Source organism: Pteropus medius, unplaced genomic scaffold (assembly GCF_902729225.1).
Source record: "Pteropus medius unplaced genomic scaffold, Ma_sr-lr_union100, whole genome shotgun sequence".
NCBI lineage: Eukaryota > Metazoa > Chordata > Mammalia > Chiroptera > Pteropodidae > Pteropus > Pteropus medius.
The window spans coordinates 2,156,271-2,170,885 of NW_024354503.1; the positions used below are offsets into that span (position 1 = coordinate 2,156,271).

Genomic DNA, 14,615 nt, shown 5'->3' on the forward strand with positions numbered 1-14,615 from the left:
GTTCTGACTCTAGTGACTATAAAAGTGACTGAATGTCAGCTACGGTAAATCTGACCCTGAATGTGACAGTGATGTGTGAATATCATAGTTAAAGTGACTAATTGGGCAGTAACAAGGACAGCTGCTGTGTACCTGGTAGGAGCCTGCTAAATATTGGCTTGACTATGTGGCAGTGAAAGTGGATAAGTGACAATGACATTGAAGACAACTGAAAGGGTGACAACTGGGCACACAGTCCAAGTGCTATATTGTTTGAAGTTTGTGGTCATTGACAGTGTTCGCATATCAAACAGTGATAGTAAAAAAAAATGATGGACCAGCTGACAGCAACAATGTGACAATTCTGCACTGTAAATTGAGTGTGATTAAAAACGATAATGGAGTAGGAGTCAGTCTGACAATGACAGCTCTCAGAATGACTGAATATTGACACTGTGGCTGTAACAGCTGTAACCACACAGGGAACTCGGTATTGTACTGAGACATCTGGATTTGGGCGGCGTGGCTGGCAATGGCAGAAAAATTGGCTGCGTGTCAGTGACAGAGTGAGTGACAGTGTGAGGTTCCATGGGCCAGCGCTGATGTGACTTGGTCTGACACTGGATCTTACTTCATTTGTTTGGCTGTGTGAGGGTGGCAAGAGGAGCTTCCACGTAGAGCGCATGGTGTGCGACAAACTGCGTGAGAGGGAAAATGAGCAAAAGAACAGCTGTGAACACTTTTCCCCCAAACTCCTAAAGTTGGAGGAGGGAGAGGCGGGATCAAAATGCCTTCAAGACACCACGATTGGCTGATTCGGGTCTGTTAACCTATCATGTCAGAGCAGCGCCACACCTCTCCACCAATGAGAATACGTCTGGGAACGAGGCTCAGGTCACGTCCCCGCCTTGCACGTGAAAACGTTGTTTTGGAAAAATGAAATATCTTTTTTTTTAATCTATTATCTTTCCATTTTTGAAATACGATCTTAACCCTAGTGCTACCCCAGCGAGGGGTGGGGAACCTGAGTCGAACTTTCGTTAGGGAGTGCGGGGAGGAGGGGGATGGCCACGGGTCAGAGGTCAGAGACAAGGCCAGAAACCAGCTAGTCCCACTGTCGTAGCATTGGTGGAGGCGCGCGCGTGACGCCGGCCACGCCCGTGCGAGGCCCGCCCCCGCACGTGACTGGCGCGCGGAGCAGGGCCGGCCTCCCCCGCACCGCTATATCCCTTCCGCGCCGGCCTCAAGATGGCCGCCTTCTGGCGTCTTTGGCGCTGTTGAATGGAGAAATCTTTATTGTTCCCTTCGGGCAGGAGTGTTCGTGTCCTCTATGGCGCTGTCAATAAAGAACGGCAGTTTGAATCGGTGCTGAACAGGTAACCATAGAAACGGGGCTGGGACTCAGCGTGGAGACCCCCTTTGTAACTGAGGCCCGAGAGGCACCCCAAATAAGGGGCGCACAGAGACCCTTCCGCGTGTCCAACTGCGCGGGCCTCAGCCCAGTCCTAGCCGCCCCCGGCCCTGCGACGTGGGCCCCCAGAGGCGGCCCACACAACGAGCGCAGGCTCGGCTCTAGTCTCCGGCGGGGAACGGCTGAGGGGTTCCGGCCTTCTCTCCGCCTGGGGCCTGTCCTCGCGTCGCACCGCCTGCTACTCGGCGCGATCGCAGGCCTCTCGCTGCTGCGAGTCTCAGTCCCCACTCCCGCCAAGTCCCTTCGCCTGGCGCAGACAAACTGGCCTTTGGCCAGATCCGCCCGCCCATCCCCCCTCCCATTTTTTGTCTGCCAGGAACTAAGACTGGTTTTTACATTTTTTAATGGTTGCGGGGGGTGGGGTGGAGGAGAAGGGAGAATATTTCATGTGAATTGTGACAGTTACATGAAATCAAATTTCGGAGCCCATAAATGGAGTTTTTTTGGAACACAGCCGTGTTCCTCGTTTATGTTTTGTTTGTGGCTGCTTTCCTGCTAGAAGAGCAAAGTTGGGTAGTTGAGACAGATGTTGCGTGGCTTTGATCGCTTGGCCCACAAAACCGAAAATATTTATCTGGTCCTGCATAGAAAAAGAGTGCCGACCCCTGCCCTAGACGCGTCTGTGTTGTCCAGCGATTCCTCTGGCCACTTCTCACGGAGTGTCCCGTGCACCTAGAGCTCTGACCAAACACTCTGGCTTCCCATTACCTCTCTGGTCTTGCTGATTTATTAGTTAAAGTAGGAATTGTTTCCCCTGTTTAAGTAATAATACCATCCACTCAGCTCCACAATAAGCCAGGTGCTTTATTTATATTCATACCCAGCGTTTTTGTGCTGACAACACTTTATAAACACTTTATTTCATTTAAGAGGAGGAAGCTTAGATTCTGGATGGTTAAGATATTTAAGGGAGTACTAGGGTATAGGTATGGCAAAGTGAGCTCATTCCCAGAAGCCCCCTGCCAGGTGACCCAGGATATACTGCTCAGAGTTTCTTTTTTCAAGTCTCTCAACGAGGGGCTATTGGTTCTTCTTTGGAATTATATCCAAATCTTTGTGTGGTTTATGAAGATTTAATTACAACTCCAAAGTGAAATTTCTCTCTACTTGGCTAAATCATAAAACTGCCACACCCCACTTTCTAATTTAGATACCTTTCTTAAATGGCAGTAGTTCCCAAACCTAGCTCTTCATCACCAGCTTGTCAAATGATCTTAGAACACCCCATGCTTGCAAGCATGCGTTGATGAACCATTCAGTATTCGTTGAGCACCTACTTTGTATTAAGGATGATTCAAACCCCTAGAAATAGGGTGGTGAACAAAATCAACATGATCTTTGCCCTTCCATGGAATTTAAATTCTGTAGGGGCTTGGACAGATGGTACACAAGTAAACAAAGACAACTTCAAATACAGCTGTCATAGCAGCATGAGCATAAAATTAGTAGTTAATATTTATTGAGTGATTTCTGTGTACTCGATTTACATGGATTATCATTTAATCCTCACACTGGCACTATGACATAGGTAATATTAATATTCTCATTTTAAAGATGAGGACACTAAGACTCAGAAAAGATGTCCAAGGTTACATAGCTAATGAATGCATAACGGAGCTGGGATCTGAACCTAAACTGGTCACACTCACCACTCTGTATTATTCCATCTGTTTATCTTTTCTACCAGTTTAGGAGGTCCTCAAGGGCAAGGACCACACCTTACCTGTTTTTGTATTTGGGGCTAGCCAGTGCCCACAACCAGTCACAAATCCAGGCCATTGGTTGGGCAAATATTTGAGATCCTGCTACTATGTACCAGGCACCGCTGTGCTAGGCCAGGGTGAACAAGTTGAACCTAAAACCTGGCGTCTAAGACAGTAAATAAAATTATTCCAAATTGTGGCAACTGCCAAAATGGAAACAAAACAGTACTAACCTAAGAGACCTCTTATACCAGGATGGTCCTGGAAGGCCTCTCTTGAAAAAGTTAGTTTAAGCCGAAACTTGTTCAGTGACAAGGATCCAGTCCAGCAAGAAGGGAAAAGGGAGAGAAGTGGGGAGACAGAACTTTTCAGCAGGTTCAGAGACTGTGAGGTGGCAAGAACTGGGGGTGCTGGAGGACTGAAAGGAGTGAGTGATTGTGCTGTTGTTTACAGTCCTGTGCTCTCAGTCCCTGGCCCTGAACCCAGCTTTGTTGCTGATAGAGCTGCATGCTTTTGGCCAGTTATGGATTAGTTGTCTAATCTGTCAAATGTGGATCATGGTGCCTCCTCAAAGGGTTATTGTGTGGATTAAATAAGAGAAAATGTAATAATAGGTTCTGAGTTTTCTTGTTGTTGTTGTTACACATGTTGCTGAATTCTGATCAGCGAAAACTACCCAAGTTTGGCCCCAAATGGAAACTTACCTAAAATGCTAAAAACAAAAATCCAGAGGTGTGTTACAGACAAAACTGTTTCTGTCTTTTGGGGAGAGGGGAACAGATCTTATTTTTTCTTAATGGTTCTGTTCAGAGATGACCTTTTCCAACTGGTATATAATTTTTTTTTTCAACCAAATTATACAGCTGTTTATTCAGAACATTTTTCATCATTTTAGTGTTTTGAGCTCAAAACCATTTGTGTTCCTCCATCTCGTGCATGTGCACATTCTTAAGGCATTCTAGAAAAACTATAGGCTTCTAGTGGTGATCATTTCAGAATTTATTTGCAAATGATTTTGGGTTACCTCTAAAAGTTTTTAAAATAATGTTGCATACTTTAAGCAGAGCATTGAATACTTTAAAGCAAATAGCAGGCTTTTTGAATAGGTAAAAATAATATGATGTTTGGGCTCATGAACATGAAAAATTACAGAGGCAGTAATAAATCGAGCAGACTATTTAAGATCAGCAATGTCAAGTTTTGCTTTAAACTGTACCCAGATGGCACATGTCATCAGAAGATGTAATCCAGCACAGCAAATGCAAGGAACTAGACAGAGAGTGGCATGTAAATGCAATGTTAAACAACAAGCCCTGAATTAAATTGCTATTTTAGGTTTGGGTGGGACCTTCACATTTAAAGTATTGCAGTTTTGCTCTGTGATTTGGGTCTGTTGGGTTCCAGTAAAGAGTAGGTGGTAACACTAGCTTTGAAGGATAATACAAAACTGCAGGAAGAGCCAGGGCATACCAATTTGTTTTTTCAATCTATTTTATTTCAGTTCAAAGCCTCATTGCAGACAGGCAGCACAGGAAAGAGAGCCACACTTTGGCAATACCCAACTGCTTTTGGAGATTGGGGAAGACTGAGTATAACCAAAGTGTGGCTTATTTTTTCAGACTATCTGTCTACAAAGATGCTTTGAAGTGAAATAAAATAGATTGAAAAACAAATTGGTCTGCCCTGTTGCCTCATACTGAGTATTTACATTACCCTTCTGGTGTTCTGCCTGTACCAGCACCCTGGGGGAAGGCAGTGACCCCTCAGCCTCTTTCAACTCTTCAAGAGAGTGGGCTCTTTGATTTTTACAAGGGCATCGAATTGCGATATATGGTTTTCTGGATCTCCAGTAGCCAGCCTTCTAAAGTCATCGTCTTGATGATGTGGAGAAAGCAGGCTATAACCACGTAGAAAAAAAAATAAATATTAAGGGCATTTAAATTCAGAGATGAGAGTGTCCCTTTTTTTTTTCCCCCCCAGTCACGTAGAGCAGCGGTCCCCAACCTTTTTGGCACTAGGGACCTGTGCTTCTATAAGAATCTAATGCCTGATGATCTGAGGTGGAGCTGAGGTGGTGATACCCCTGATGCTAGGGCTGGGGACCAGCTGCAAATACAAATGAGCTTGCCGCTCTGCTTACCTCCTGCTGTGTGGCCCGGTTCCTAACAGGCCACTGACTCTCTTTCTCTTGGTTAAAGCTGCTGTAATCTCTTGTTCTGGATTATTGCAACAATCTTCTAGCTGGTCAGTTGGCTCCAGTTTTTTTCCTCTTCAGTCTGTTTTGTACACTGTTGCCAGTGATCTTTATAAAGCATAGATATGAACATGTCACTCCCATGCTTAAAACTCCATGATGATTGCCTGCCCTCAGGCTAGTGCATTTCCTTGGCTTGGCATGTGCTGCCTTCAAGCTCTCTGGCTATGCCAGTCTCAAGCCTCATCTCAGCACTCTCTCCACTCCCTTCTCACCCTTCCCCATGAGCACTAGTAAACATTCAATGGGCCTAAGAACTTCATCCTTGCTGGGACAAGTAGACCACACTCTGGGGCTTTGAGGCTGCTGGATTTCACTGGCCATGTTATTAACCAGGCCAGTAGTGATGCTGTTATCTTACACTAATCATTAGATTACTGAATGTTGTTTTAGTTTCTGTGCAGTTCCTTTGTCCTTACACCATGCTACTGATAATACATAGTCAAATACTGTGCTAAGGTCACTTGTAATTATTTTCTCTGTGTGGTTATGCCACCAACTCGATAAAGTTGATAAACAGGTTCATTTGTTTTAAAATTTAAGAATTGCCTTTAAAAGTCTAATTTTGTTTTTTAACTATGTAAACCATTTACACGGTTCCAAAATCAGAACTATATAACAAGGTACATTCACAAGAGTTTTTATTTCATGCCTGACCCGTCTTTTTTTTCCTTGAGTCTTGTTGTCAGAGTTTTGGGCTTTTGCCAATCTGCTAGGTAAGAAATAATATATAGTATTAGTATATATTAATATTAGTTTAAATTTGTCTGCCCAATGTCTGGTGTAAGTTGCAGCAAGATTTTTTCCAATTTGTCATATGCCTGACTTTGCATATGTTTTATTGCTGTACAAAAGTTTTGTATCTTTATACAGTCATGTTTATCATTTATGTATTGCTTTAGATTTTGAGTCAGAGTAGGAAGTTTGCCCCACTCTCAATCAGGAATTCATTAATACTTTCTTCTAGTACATACATGGTTTCACTTTTTTTTTTTAATATCTAAGACTCTGATCCATTTTTTTTTTTAGTGGATTTTTCTATTTGTTCCATTGGTTTGTCAGTTGATATGCCATTACTTTTTTTTTTTTTTTTTTAATATCTAAGACTCTGATCCATTTGGAATTTTTCTTGGCATTTAGTTTGAAAAAAGACCCAATTTTATCTTTTTCTCATTGGCTAGCCAGGTCCTAACACTACTTAAAGTTCTTACCTTTTCTCCACTGATTTTAGGTGTCGTCTTTCTTGGATACCAAACTCTTGTATGCATTTGGATTTATTAGTGGATTTTCTAGTTTGTTCCATTGGTTTGTCAGTTAATATGCCATCATAAAAGCATCATAATTTTAGAGGCCTTGTAATTTGTTTTACTATCTAAAGAGCCAGTTTTTCATATTGTTGTTTTTCAGGGTTTTTTTGGCTGCATTTGCTTGCTCATTCTCCCATGTAAATTTTGTAATCAGTTCATCTAATTTCAGGAGGAAACAATTTGATGATTTTTTTTTGAGATCATGTTAAATTTATAAGTTAGCTTAGGGAGAAGTGACATCTTTATGATATTGTCTCCCTACCCAACATCATGGTCTATCTTTCCATTAGCTCAAGGCTACTTTTATGATATTTCAGGAATGCTTTATGTTTTTCCTTATATGAAATTTGTATACTTCTTGTTAAGTTTGTTAGACTTTCATTCTTAACTTAAATTTTTTTTTTCTTTGAGAATCCCTACAGAACTTCTCAGAAGTCGTATACACCCACATATTCCAAAGTCTCTCTGAGAGTCTGTTCTGTTGTCTCTCTGCCTCTCTTTCCCACTCACGACCTAGCTTTGTATCTTACATACAGTAGGCAATTAGTACATAGCTGTCGAATGGATAAATAAAGCAGTAACGAGAAAATGAAAGTGGATGGAAGTGAGAAGCGTATAAGACCAATAAGTCTACACTCTGCAGCCATTAATTCACTGGTAGATAGTATTTTGTTCTCCTCCTTAACTCCATCCTAGAACTTTAAAAAAACATCATGTTGATAATAATAGTTAAACATTTATTAAGCACCTGTAAAGTGCCAGGCACTGTACTAGGTGTTTTACATGATTATTTCTTGTAATCCTTACAGCAGCTAAGCAATAGATACTTTTATCCCCATTTAAAAAATTATTATGGAAATTGCAAAGATACCGGAGTGAGAATAGCATAATGAACTCCCATATACATGTTATCTCCATTCTACACTTGAGAAAACAGGTGTTGAAAGGTTAAGTAACTCAAGGTTACAAAGCTAAAGTCAGCTTTAGAACCTAACTCTTTTTTAGCTCCTTAAGATTTTTTTTTTTTTTTTTCAAATTTTAAACTCCATCTGGGTAAGGGAAAAGCAAAAGCAAGGGAAACAGTCAAGAGCCACTCTTTTAAACTTAAACGAGTAGTATTTTATTAGTCTTCCCTTCTAATTCATATCGTAGATACTGCCATCACTGCTGCCATTTGCAAACAATAAGCCCTCTTTTCATTATTCTTATGTGCTCTGCTCACGCTTTGCCTTTTTGTCTAGTTTTACTAGTACAATTGATATTAGTTGATTTTTAAAGGCCTACCACTGGTTTGAGTACTCCTACCTTGCACGATGTCAGGAATGTAGTAGGAACTTATAAATTTAAATAACAGTGAAACTTGCCACTCATTCATTTAGCCCATAGATTGGTGTGGTACTATAACTTCTGAATGTTGTGCTGAAGCTCTGGTAGTCATTAAATTTGGCCACCCTAGACACCAGCTGCTCATATAGCTGGCACTTTGCTGTCAACTGCCCTCAGCTCCAGTCAGATTCAAACCAGAGGGAGACTTTCTAAGGTCAGAGTCTAAGACAGCAGACTAATTGGCCCCCAGAGTTCTGGATTTTTTTTTTCCCCGGGCAAGCAAAATGTTGAGGATGAAATTTTCCATGTCTTCCTTTGAACATTTTTGAGCAAACTCTATAGAATCCCATAGGCTCTTCCCCAAAGTTAAAGACAACAGAGAAGTTAGGCCCTTTTGCAATTTTTTTTTTTTGTTAGCTCCTTAAGTTAACCCTCTTTTCACACTCCCTGGTGATGGACAAGAGAAAGAAAGATGAAAATAATTCAAAGACAAAAGAAAAAGCTTACAGCACTAGGAGGAGAAGAGAATGCGGTTCATCTTTAAAATGTACACAGAGGGGTACTGAAGGTTGGGTGATCTGAGTAGTGTAATAGGACAGGATTGCAGGAAGCTGGGGTTCATAGTCTCTTCAGTGATTCTGCTGCTTAACTACAAAGGTATAAGAAAAGAAGGATTTTAGGCTGAAAGTGGTCTCTTATTTCCAGCTGTGCCATAAGCTCTTCAAGAGCAGGGATTATGCTGAATTTCTTCTCTGTGCAGTGTCAAGCCTCAGTTACGGGCTTTTGGCTGAGCTCCCTAAAGATCTGCTGGACACACTATCCATGGATGAGGCTGGGAAATGGGGCTTTGGAGTCATGCTGGGCCTGCAAGGCCTCTGCAGACCCTAGCCACACTATTACCAGCTGTGTGGCCTTGGACAAGTCAGAGGGCTTGAGGTGTGTGTATATGGTGCCTCATGTAGCACAGAATAAGTAGGTCCTAAATCATGTGCTCTTACTTAAAAAAAAAATCACTTTTATAAACTGTATCTTTACAGTGCCTCTGAGCAGAGAAGTTATCAACAAAGTAGGAGAAGACTCTAGGATCAAGAGCTTCACTGCTGTTTAAATTCTCAAGCTTGGGCAATGTACAGTGTGGTAAACGTTCCAGCACGGGAGTCAGCGTGGGTTCATTTACCGACTCCGCCACTCACTGGCCTTGTGATTTGGGGGAAGTCATTTAATCTCTCTAGGCCTCCACTTTCTCAGTTGAAAGTGGAGTTAATAATAGTAACTACCTCACAGGTTTTGCAAAAATTATATAGGGCCACCCATGCAAAGTGCTTGGCACAGTGCCTGGGATAGAATAAATCTTAGTAAATGTTAGCTACATACTGTTAAGGTTGCTACCTTAACTCTTCCAGACTGTGTCTTTTTCCCCTTTCCCAAATGTCTTCCTCATTGCTTTCCACTTAGAATATGTAGCTCAGACATAGGTAACAGGAAGAGTCTCATTTCTGTCATTAGTGAACTGAAAGATCTTAAAAACATTTTACTTCTCAACACTTCTGTTTTCTCGTCTATAAAATGTGGGAATTGGACCAGATGATTTTAGAAGTTCTTTGTATCTCCTGATTTTTAGTGAGTTTAAGGCTTTGTATGAAATCTCTGATTACAGCCCAGTGATCTATGTTCTGAGAGGCTCAATCCTCCCCATTCTCCCCCTTTCCTAGCTGACTCCTAGCTCAGACCATCTGTATGAAACTAGTAATGTGGTTGTCTAGAAATTCTTTTCTTTAAAAAAAAAAATCATGTAATGTTTGACATATATAGAAGATACATATATATATAACATAAAATGATGAGACGGAGTGATTTTTGTATATCTGTGAATTGATCACCCAACCCAAGAACTATGAAAACAAATATATTGGCAGGTGTATTTTTATGCTTCCTTTTAACATTTAATGAACGTTTAAAATGTTACAGGAAATGTCTTTTACATATATTGACTCACTTCAATGTAGTAACTTATTATTGCTTATAACTACCCCATGAGATAAGGACTAATATTACCCCCATTTTACATATGAGGAAACTGAGGCCCAAAGAGTTATGCAACTTGCCTAAAGTCATACAGCTAGAAAGAAGAGCAGAGCTGTGATTCATCCCTTGGGCTGTCTGTCTCCAGAGCCTGTGCTCCAAACCTTTACTGCAAGCATACAGCCCCTGGAGTCCCAAAGCCTGGTTTGGTATTCTTCAGTTGCCTGAACTCTTTGATTTCTACATTAAAGCAGTACTTTGAATTTGGAATTTGGTGCTATATTAACTGTCGTCGTCCAGATTTATTCCCTGCTGAAGAAAAGTGTATTTTTATAATAAAGTTGGTGAAAACTCAGAATTCATTCACATTTTCAGGTCTGATCAAAATGGCTGTCAGTACTAGTGACAAAGCCAAGGAGCTTTTTTCACACCTAAGAGGTTGAGTGTGAAAGCACTGAAGCAATGATTGCTTGTTGAGACTCTTGACTGCAGATGCAAGAGTCACAATAGGCGTAGTGCAGTTGTTATCCCCAGTCACTCATTAGATGACAGTGTTGCTTAGGAGATTTTGCAGTCTGTCCTGTTAAGAGTTTTCTTGGATGAACTACCAGATCAGAGTAGCATGGCCCAGAGAGGCAGAGGAAAGGCAGATAAGTCTCTCAAAGCCTCCTTCCATTTTAATAGCCTTGAAAAATCACTTGTTTCTATGAATTAGTCAAAAGATAAGAGGAAACAGTTTGATGTTTTGCCTCATTGTATTTTATAGGATGCCTCAAAAGAAGAGTTCCATTAGAAATTGAAAGAATCTGGAAAAAGAAATTAGTTGAATGTAATGGTTATTAAGGTTTATCAAGAATCAGCTGCCAGCTGCCAGTTTTGAGATGTAGAAAACAACCTTGCTAGTGATCCTTAATCTCTACCTCCTTGACAGTCTGGTGGTGAGGTGGTGGTAGTGATGGTGATGATGATGATGAGGGGGAGGGGAGGACGAGGGGGAGAAAGGGTAGCCAGCAGCTAAATAATTCATCGAGCACTTAGTATGTCCCTAGCATATAGTGCTGGTGCTTTTAAGTGTGTTAACTCATTTAACAACCCAGTGAGAGAGGTACTATTAATACTCCTATTTTGTAGATGAGGAAACTGTGCCCCACGAAGGTTAAGTAATTTTCTCAGGATCACACAGTTTGTAACTGGATATTCAAGCTTCACATCCAGGTAGTCTGATGCCAGCTCCGGCCTTTAACTACTAAGCAACACTGCTGCTCATGACAGCTGCAGTCCCCCTCCCCGAGAAAGTGTGCAGTTGGACAACATCACATGTGATTTCAAGAGTATATGGATTCTTCTTCCCCTTCCTAGTCCATGGACTTATGTAAATTCTTTTCTGGCAGAGATTATATCTTATTAACTTTGCTTGGTACCTAGTAGAAGCAAAATAAATGTTAATGAGTGAATGGTATGTTGGAAATGACATTAGCCTTATAGCCAGACAGACCTACCTAGGTTTCTATTTTTAAATTTCCTGGTTATAAAAATAATGCATGTTTACTGCAGAAAGTTTTGAAATGTATGAAGAAGAAAATAGGTTCCCCATAATGACAGTACCTAGGAATAACCACCGTTAGCATTTTGAAATATTTTATTTTTAAATGCAAATGTGTATATGCATGTACATATATTTTTAAACCAAATTGAAATTATATATACAGTTATGTGCTCTTTTTTTCTTTTTAGTATATTGAATACATCTCCCCATGTTATTAAAAATCTTCAAGAGCCTAGTTAAAAAATTTATTTAGATATAATTAATATACCATACAATTTAATGTTTTAAAGTGTGTACAATTTGAAAGTCTGTGTAACCATCTCCACTTTCTAAATCTATAACATTTTTATTGCTCCAGAAAAACACCCCATACCCATAGCATTCACTCCTAAATCCCCCCTCCCAGCATCTGGCAACCAGTAATCCACTTTCCATTTCTGTGGATTTGCCTATTCTGGATATTTCATATAAATGGAATCATACACCATGTGGTCTTTTGTATCTGATTTCTTTCATTTCACTTAATGTTTTCAAGTGTTGTAGCACATCAAGATTTCATTCATTTTTATTGCTGAATAGTATTCCATTGTATGGATATATAACATTTCATCCATTTATCAATTGATGGACACTTGGGTTGTTTCTACTTTTTGGCTAAGTAACAGCCAAATCAACATTAGTGTGCAAGTTTTTGTGTAGACATCTGTTTCCAGTTCTCTTGGGTGTATACCTAGGAGTGATATTGCTGGGTCATATATTACCTCTGTGTTTAACTTTTTGAGGAACTGCCAAACAAAACTTTTCCACAGCAGCCACCCCGTTTTACATTCCCACCAGCAATGTATGAGGGTTCCAATTTCTCCACATCCTCAGCAACACTTGTATTTTCTGTGTTTGTTTTCTTATAGCATCCTGCTGGGTGTGGAATGGTATCTCATTGTGGTTTTGATCTGTAGTTCTCTAATGACTACTGATTTTTAAGCATCTTTTCATGAGCCTTTTGGCCATTTTGTATATTTTCTTTGGAGAGATATCTATTCATATTCTTCGCCCATTTTTAAATTGGCTTATTTGTCCTTTTATTATTTAGTTGTGAGTGTTCTAGATACTAATCTGAAATACTGCATTTATATATTCCGGATACTAGACCCTTATCAGATATATGATTTGAGAATATTCTCATTCTGAAAGTTGTCTTTTTACTTTCATAATAACGTCTTTTGATACATAAAAGTTTTAAATTTGATTAAATCCCAATTTATTTTTTTCTTTGGTTACTTGTACAATAGGTATCATGTAGAGAGCCTAATATTCCATAATTTGACTGTGTTCCATATTTACTTTAAAACCTCATATTATACATCTAAGTTTCTAGTTTTTATTCCATGAATGCTATTGCTCTGAATACAGTATACATAAATATTTCATTATATTTCTAATTCAGTATTTCATTATATCCCTAATTCAAGTGGGACCAAAAGCATCCATGTTTAAAACATTTTTTCTTCTATCATGGGCTTCTAATTTTTTAAATTTATCTTTAATTATGCAACTGATAATGTAAACATATTCTGGTAAAACATTCAAATAGTGCACATAAAGTATATCCTTCCCAAACCCCCTAAATTCTCACTTCTTTCTCCAAGGACATTTTTTATAGCTCTAGGTGAACAGATTACTTCCTTGAAGGATTTATACCAGTTTATACTTACATCAGTACTGTGTGGTGTACCTGACTCATTGCTTCCTTCCATGTGTTATTATTAATGCAAGTTATATTTTTATAGTAATATCAGCTAACACTTATGAATATTTACTGTTGATAGGCCCTTTGCTAAAACAATTCAGATGTATTATTTCATTGTCACACCAAAACTCTGAAGACAGTAAGGCTCACAGTGATTAAAGTGGCTTGCCCAAGATCACTAAGGGTTCAAGTTAGACTTCAAACTGAAGACTGCCAAATCAGAGCCCATGGTCTAAAACCACTGCTTCCCAATTAAATGTTATCATTGCAGATTTTTCCAGCCTGATTGCCCCCAAATAGTATTAATGTTTTAATTTACATTCTTTAATTATGCATGAGAGTGAACTTTTTAATCAGTTTATTGACTTTTTATTTTGTGAATTATCTGTTTTTCTTTGTCCATTAAAATTTTTTTTTAATATTAAGGGTTTCTTTATTGATTTCTATGATCTTTCTATTCTAATATTAACTATTATTTTTCACTTCATCTGATGGTTTTTTGGGGAAGTTTGCATTTTTTTGTAGCTAAACCTACTGGTCATTTGTGAATTTCTTCTGTTTCCTTTATGCATAGAAAGGCCTCCTTCATCTCGACCTTGGTGAAATAGTTATTACTATGTTATCTTTTAAATATCTTAGTCACTCAAAAAATTCGTTTTGTTTTTGTTAAGTTACAAATCTACATACTGTCCTACTAATGACAGTGGTTTGGGAAATTTGCAATCATGTATTCCCTCAGGTACTTTTGGGCAGTTTTGAGGCTTAAGGATAATTATTTCTTACTGAAAGAGCTATTAATGGTTGATATTTAATCAACATTCAAAGAAAAAAACAGTAAATATGCTGTATGCATACACCTAGTGCTGGCGGCTGCCAGTCTGTGAGATACATAGAAAGCCCTCCCTTTCGAGGGCATATTTTTTATGCTTAGGAGTTTGGTATTTTCGTTCAAGTACTGGCTTAAAAAGCCCAGAAACTTGGGTCCTGGGTTTGGCCCTGCCATTACCTAAATGTATGACTTGGCAGGTTACTTAATTTCTATCAATTTCTTCATCTGTAAAATGATAGGGCTGAATTACATAGCCTTTAAGGATAATCGTAGTTGCAGACTTCTCTGATTTTTATTATCCTTCTGATCTGGAATCATTTCATGTACGTTTGGTATTGGTAAGTAATTTTTTAAGTTTTAATCAGTGATGTGTGGCAGAGTGGCCTGCCGACAGGCGAAAGAAGGACATAGGAGGAAGGAGTGGGTGAAGG

The 14,615-nt window shown here is 39.5% G+C and overlaps 1 protein-coding gene across 3 annotated transcripts in view; it reads left to right on the forward strand.

The window, feature by feature from the left end:
- Positions 1–1,183: 1,183 nt before the first annotated feature.
- Positions 1,184–14,615, forward strand: part of ZBTB40 (zinc finger and BTB domain containing 40) — a 65,010-nt gene continuing 51,578 nt past the window's right edge. For all 3 annotated transcript variants that reach the window (XM_039854806.1, XM_039854808.1, XM_039854807.1), the window contains exon 1: positions 1,184–1,355. The gene's annotated coding sequence lies outside the window, so the exon portion shown is untranslated. The remainder of the gene's footprint in view (positions 1,356–14,615) is intronic.